This window comes from Schistocerca piceifrons, chromosome 11 (genome assembly GCF_021461385.2).
Source record: "Schistocerca piceifrons isolate TAMUIC-IGC-003096 chromosome 11, iqSchPice1.1, whole genome shotgun sequence".
Classification (NCBI taxonomy): domain Eukaryota; kingdom Metazoa; phylum Arthropoda; class Insecta; order Orthoptera; family Acrididae; genus Schistocerca; species Schistocerca piceifrons.
The window spans coordinates 80773124-80780433 of NC_060148.1; the positions used below are offsets into that span (position 1 = coordinate 80773124).

The following is a 7310-nucleotide window of genomic DNA, read 5'->3' on the forward strand; positions in this document are numbered from 1 at the left end:
AACCTAGGTAAACACCAGGTAGTTTGTGCAATCGAGGCGGATTTTACACAATTACTTCTGCTGGGTGGCTGGTCATGTAGGAATGTGGGGCAATGATCAGGCCGATCGGGCTGCCAAGGAGGCCCGCAGAGAGCAGGATGTGGTTCGTTGTCCTATTCCCTTGCAGTCTGTCATTTCTGCGCTCCACAGAAAGTGCACGGAGTTTGTGGGAGGGAGAATGGCTGGCGGTGACGGCCAACAAACTGCGGTTGGCGAAGTCAACAACTCGGCCGTGGGGTTCCCTCACGCGTCTTCTCACACATAAGGTTTCTATTACTGCGGCTGGATCCCCCGTTCTGTGCTGTGCACATCTCAGTCCGGCACATTTTAACAGGCTGCATTTTATACCGTGATGTGAGGGCAGAAGCACAAGCTGATGGGGATCTGCCCTGTGTTTTAGCTAATGATGAGACCTGTGTGTCTAGGGTTTCATAGTTTTGTAATGTGTCTGGAGTCTGGCCCAAACTTCTAGGCTGGAGGTTTCAGTGTATTGCAGAGTGGCTGGCTCCTCCATTTTTTCCTTGCGGCCAGCCAGCCACTTCCATCTGCTACATTGTTTTAGCTCCCTCTAACACTTTCTTCCTGTGTGCTTCGTCCCACGCTTCGGTGTGGGTAGGCACATGTTTTTCAAACCTTGTTACCTGTGAAACTTCCTGGCAGATTAAAACTGTGTTCCGGACCGAGACTCGAACTCGGGACCTTTGCCTTTCGCGGGCAAGTGCTCTACCAACTGAGCTACCCAAGCACGACTCACGCCCCGTCCTCATAACTTTCATTCTGCCAGTACCTCGTCTCCAACCTTCCAAACTTTACAGAAGCTCTCCTGCGAACCTTGCAGAATTGCAGAACTCCCGAAAGAAAGGATATGGCGGAGACATGGCTTAGCCACAGCCTGGGGGATGTATCCAGAATGAGATTTTCACTCTGCAGCGGAGTGTGCGCTGATATGAAACTTCCTGGCAGATTAAAACTGTGTGCCGGACCGAGACTCGAACTCGGGACCTTTGCCTTTCGCGGGAAAGTGCTCTACCAACTGAGCTACCCAAGCACGACTCACGCCCCGTCCTCATAACTTTCATTCTGCCAGTACCTCGTCTCCAACCTTCCAAACTTTACAGAAGCTCTCCTGCGAACCTTGCAGAATTGCAGAACTCCCGAAAGAAAGGATATGGCGGAGACATGGCTTAGCCACAGCCTGGGGGATGTATCCAGAATGAGATTTTCACTCTGCAGCGGAGTGTGCGCTGATATGAAACTTCCTGGCAGATTAAAACTGTGTGCCGGACCGAGACTCGAACTCGGGACCTTTGCCTTTCGCGGGAAAGTGCTCTACCAACTGAGCTACCCAAGCACGACTCACGCCCCGTCCTCATAAATTTCATTCTGCCAGTACCTCGTCTCCAACCTTCCAAACTTTACAGAAGCTCTCCTGCGAACCTTGCAGAATTGCAGAACTCCCGAAAGAAAGGATATTGCGGAGACATGGCTTAGCCACAGCCTGGGGGATGTTTCCAGAGTGAGATTTTCACTCTGCAGCGGAGTGTGCGCTGATATGAAACTTCCTGGCAGATTAAAACTGTGTGCCGGACCGAGACTCGAACTCGGGACCTTTGCCTTTCGCGGGAAAGTGCTCTACCAACTGAGCTACCCAAGCACGACTCACGCCCCGTCCTCATAACTTTCATTCTGCCAGTACCTCGTCTCCAACCTTCCAAACTCTACAGAAGCTCTCCTGCGAACCTTGCAGAATTGCAGAACTCCCGAAAGAAAGGATATGGCGGAGACATGGCTTAGCCACAGCCTGGGGGATGTATCCAGAATGAGATTTTCACTCTGCAGCGGAGTGTGCGCTGATATGAAACTTCCTGGCAGATTAAAACTGTGTGCCGGACCGAGACTCGAACTCGGGACCTTTGCCTTTCGCGGGCAAGTGCTCTACCAATTGAGCTACCCAAGCACGACTCACGCCCCGTCCTCATAAATTTCATTCTGCCAGTACCTCGTCTCCAACCTTCCAAACTTTACAGAAGCTCTCCTGCGAACCTTGCAGAATTGCAGAACTCCCGAAAGAAAGGATATGGCGGAGACATGGCTTAGCCACAGCCTGGGGGATGTATCCAGAATGAGATTTTCACTCTGCAGCGGAGTGTGCGCTGATATGAAACTTCCTGGCAGATTAAAACTGTGTGCCGGACCGAGACTCGAACTCGGCACCTTTGCCTTTCGCGGGCAAGTGCTCTACCATCTGAGATACCCAAGCACGACTCACGCCCCGTCCTCACAGCTTTACTTCTGCCAGTACCTCGTCTCCAACCTTCCAAACTTTACAGAAGCTCTCCTGCGAACCTTGCAGAATTGCAGAACTCCCGAAAGAAAGGATATTGCGGAGACATGGCTTAGCCACAGCCTGGGGGATGTTTCCAGAGTGAGATTTTCACTCTGCAGCGGAGTTTGCGCTGATATGAAACTTCCTGGCAGATTAAAACTGTGTTCCGGACCGAGACTCGAACTCGGGACGTTTGCCTTTCGCGGGCAAGTGCTCTACCAACTGAGCTACCCAAGCACGACTCACGCCCCGTCCTCATAACTTTCATTCTGTCAGTACCTCGTCTCCAACCTTCCAAACTTTACAGAAGCTCTCCTGGGAACCTTGCAGAATTGCAGAACTCCCGAAAGAAAGGATATTGCGGAGACATGGCTTAGCCACAGCCTCGGGGATGTTTCCAGAATGAGATTTTCACTCTGCAGCGGAGTGTGCGCTGATATGAAACTTCCTGGCAGATTAAAACTGTGTTCCGGACCGAGACTCGAACTCGGGACGTTTGCCTTTCGCGGGCAAGTGCTCTACCAACTGAGCTACCCAAGCACGACTCACGCCCCGTCCTCATAACTTTCATTCTGTCAGTACCTCGTCTCCAACCTTCCAAACTTTACAGAAGCTCTCCTGCGAACCTTGCAGAATTGCAGAACTCCCGAAAGAAAGGATATTGCGGAGACATGGCTTAGCCACAGCCTGGGGGATGTTTCCAGAATGAGATTTTCACTCTGCAGCGGAGTTTGCGCTGATATGAAACTTCCTGGCAGATTAAAACTGTGTTCCGGACCGAGACTCGAACTCGGGACGTTTGCCTTTCGCGGGCAAGTGCTCTACCAACTGAGCTACCCAAGCACGACTCACGCCCCGTCCTCATAACTTTCATTCTGCCAGTACCTCGTCTCCAACCTTCCAAACTTTACAGAAGCTCTCCTGCGAACCTTGCAGAATTGCAGAACTCCCGAAAGAAAGGATATTGCGGAGACATGGCTTAGCCACAGCCTCGGGGATGTTTCCAGAATGAGATTTTCACTCTGCAGCGGAGTGTGCGCTGATATGAAACTTCCTGGCAGATTAAAACTGTGTTCCGGACCGAGACTCGAACTCGGGACGTTTGCCTTTCGCGGGCAAGTGCTCTACCAACTGAGCTACCCAAGCACGACTCACGCCCCGTCCTCATAACTTTCATTCTGTCAGTACCTCGTCTCCAACCTTCCAAACTTTACAGAAGCTCTCCTGGGAACCTTGCAGAATTGCAGAACTCCCGAAAGAAAGCATATTGCGGAGACATGGCTTAGCCACAGCCTGGGGGATGTATCCAGAATGAGATTTTCACTCTGCAGCGGAGTGTGCGCTGATATGAAACTTCCTGGCAGATTAAAACTGTGTGCCGGACCGAGACTCGAACTCGGGACGTTTGCCTTTCGCGGGCAAGTGCTCTACCAACTGAGCTACCCAAGCACGACTCACGCCCCGTCCTCATAAGTTTCATTCTGCCAGTACCTCGTCTCCAACCTTCCAAAATTTACAGAAGCTCTCCTGCGAACCTTGCAGAATTGCAGAACTCCCGAAAGAAAGGATATTGCGGAGACATGGCTTAGCCACCCCTGGGGGATGTATCCAGAATGAGATTTTCACTCTGCAGCGGAGTGTGCGCTGATATGAATCTTCCTGGCAGATTAAAACTGTGTTCCGGACCGATACTCGAACTCGGGACCTTTGTCTTTCGCGGGCAAGTGCTCTACCAACTGAGCTACCCAAGCACGACTCACGCCCGGTCCTCACAGCTTTACTTCTGCCAGTACCTCGCCTCCTACCTTCCAAACTTTGCAGAGGCTCTCCTGCGAACCTTGCTACCTGTGTTTTACGTTCTGTTTTATCTTACTGTTCTGAGTATTTTCTTGACACCCGTCTCAATCTGTTACTGAGCGGGCGCTGAAGAGCTTGCTGTCGTGCGGCCAAAAAGAAACCTACTCCTACTCCCCCGCCCCCCGGTTCACTCAAACACATACACACCCTATCCTACACTGCCAATGACAAGCTCCAATGTGGAAATCTTTCTGGTGGACAAGGAGGCTTTATCTGACACGTAAGCCGCCGCAGTGCCATCACATCCCACATCTTGTCACTGCAAGCCGCACGACATTTATGTATCTGAAGTTTTTGTATATCCATTCTCTTGATTGGAGGTCTGAGGGACTTGGCTCGTTCACTTACGTAAGACTATGAAACACTTACAGCCGACCCTGTGATTTATTGTATGGTTATCTGTTTCGATACCTCAGTGCGTCATATTCAGGCCTTAGCAGATGCTGAGGGGTTAACACTATTCCTATAGCCTACATGAGGCATCAGTGGCCAATATCTACCGTGTGATCAAAAAGTCAGTATAAATTTGAAAACTTAATAAACCGTGGAATAATGTAGATAGAGAGGTAGAAATTGACACACATCGTAGAGGGAGACCAAGAGATGAATACACTAAGCAGATTCAGAAGGATGTAGGCTGCAGTAGGTACTGGGAGATGAAGAAGCTTGCACAGGATAGAGTAGCGTGGAGAGCTGCATCAAACCAGTTTCAGGACTGAAGAACACAACAACAACAACAGCTTTTAAAAAATAATTCCGGTTCTTTGGGCACCCCCTCGTGAAGTATCAGGATAGTGCTGTACCAATTCTTATGCCATACATTTGTTGCTCATTTCTTACTCTCAGCGTCAGTATTAAAAAAAATCACTAATCTCCTTTCTAATTTTCTATAATAATTCAGTATTTGGGAGCAATGGAAATTTTACGAATAAACATTACCCGCCTTCAAAAAAAAAAAAAAAATTTTATTTAAAAACCAAAAAAATTAGCATTGCTGCTATGGCAAGGCACATTGCCGGTTGTTTACTTGGTTGTTGGTATGAAATGGAAAAACCTGTTACAACAGAAACCAAAGAAATACCGTAAACCACCGGTTCTTCAGAACTAAAATACCGGTATCGGTTTTAACCGCCCGGTTTCGTGCCGGCCCTACCGCGACGAGACCGCGGCTAACACCGCATCGGCTCTTCGCAGCGTCACCTGGACGGGCACCGGCGGCAACGTGCAGAATTGATGACAATCGATCCGTCTCGTGGAGACAGTACGGGTCTAGCTCGCTGCCCGCAGGCATCGCGAAATCTAGACATCGCACGCTTCGACCAGCCGGGCCCCATTGCAACCTATACTTGCAGGGCCATGTCCAAAAGAACAGACACCATATCCATACAGGGTGGTCCATTGATAGTGACCAGGCCAAATATCTCACGAAATAAGCGTCAAACGAAAAAACTACAAAGAACGAAACTCGTCTAGCTTGAAGGGGAAAACCAGATGGCGCTATGGTTGGCCGGCTGGATGGCGCTGCCATAGGTCTAACGGACGTCAACTGTGTTTTTTTTTTTTTTTTAAATAGGAACCCCAATTTTTTATTACATATACGTGTAGTACGTAAAGAAAAATGAATGTCTTAGTTGGACCACTTTTTTCGCTTTGTCACAGATGACGCTGTAATAGTCACAAACGTATAAGTACGTGGTATCACGTAACATTCCGCCAGTGCGGACCGTATTTGCTTCGTGATACATTACCCGTGTTAAAATGGACCTTTTACCAATTGCGGAAAAGGTCGACATCGTATTGATGTATGGCTATTGTGATGAAAATGCCTAACGGGCGTGTACTATGTATGCTGCTCGGTATCCTGAACGACACCATCCAAGTGTCCGGATCGTTCACCGGATAGTTACGTTATTTAAGAAAATAGGAAGTGTTCAGCCACATGTGAAACGTCAATCACGACCTGCAACAAATGATGATGCCCGAGTAGGTCATTTAGCTGCTGTCGCGGCTAATCCGCGCACCAGTAGCGGACAAATGTCGCGAGAATGCTACATCAACATCGATTGCACCCGTACCATGTTTCTATGCACCAGGAATTGCATGGCGACGACTTTGAACGTCGTGTACAGTTCTGCCACTAGGCACAAGAGAAATTACGGAGCGATGACAGATTATTTGCACGCGTTCTATTTAGCGACGAAGCGTCACTTACCAACAGCGGTAACGTAAACCGGCATAATATGCACCACTGGGCAACGGAAAATCCAAGATCGCTACGACAAGTTGAACATCAGCGACATTGGCATGTTAATGTATGGTGCGGCATTATGGGAGGAAGGATAATTGGCCCCCATTTTATCGATGGCAATCTAAATGGTGCAATGTATGCCGATTTCCTACGTCATGTTCTACCGATGTTACTACAAGATGTTTCACTGCATGACAGAATGGCGATGTACTTCCAACATGATGGATGTCCGGCACATAGCTCGCGTGCGGTTGAAGCGGTATTGAATAGCATATTTCATGACAGGTGGATTGGTCGTCGAAGCACCATACCGTGGCCCGCACGTTCACCGGATTTGACGTCCCCGGATTTCTTTCTGTGGGGAAAGTTGAAGGATATTTGCTATCGTGATCCAGCGACAACGCCTGACAACATGCGTCAGTGCATTGTCAATGCATGTGCGAACATTACGGAAGGCCAACTACTCGCTGTTGAGAGGAATGTCGTTACACCTATTGCCAAATGCATTGAGGTTGACATCATTTTGAGCATTTATTACAATAATGTGGTATTTACAGGTAATCACGCTGTAACAGCATGCGTTCTCAGAAATAATAAGTTCACAGAGGTACATGTATCACATTGGAACAACTGAAATAAAATGTTCAAACGTACCTACGTTCTATATTTTAATTTAAAAAACCTACCTGTTACCAGCTGTTCGTCTAAAATTGTGAGCCATATGTTCGTGACTATTACAGCGCCATCTATCACAAAGCGAAAAAAGTGGTCCAAGTAAAACATTCATGTTTCTTTACGTACTACACGAACATGTAATAAAAAATGGGGGTTCCTATTTTA

The 7310-nt window shown here is 48.5% G+C and overlaps 1 non-coding gene across 1 annotated transcript; it reads right to left on the reverse strand.

Annotated features, from left to right (window-relative positions):
* Positions 1 to 709: 709 nt before the first annotated feature.
* On the reverse strand, positions 710 to 784 carry Trnas-cga. Its single transcript has one exon. It is a non-coding gene; the product is annotated as a tRNA-Ser (tRNA).
* Between the last annotated feature and the right edge of the window lie 6526 nt (positions 785 to 7310).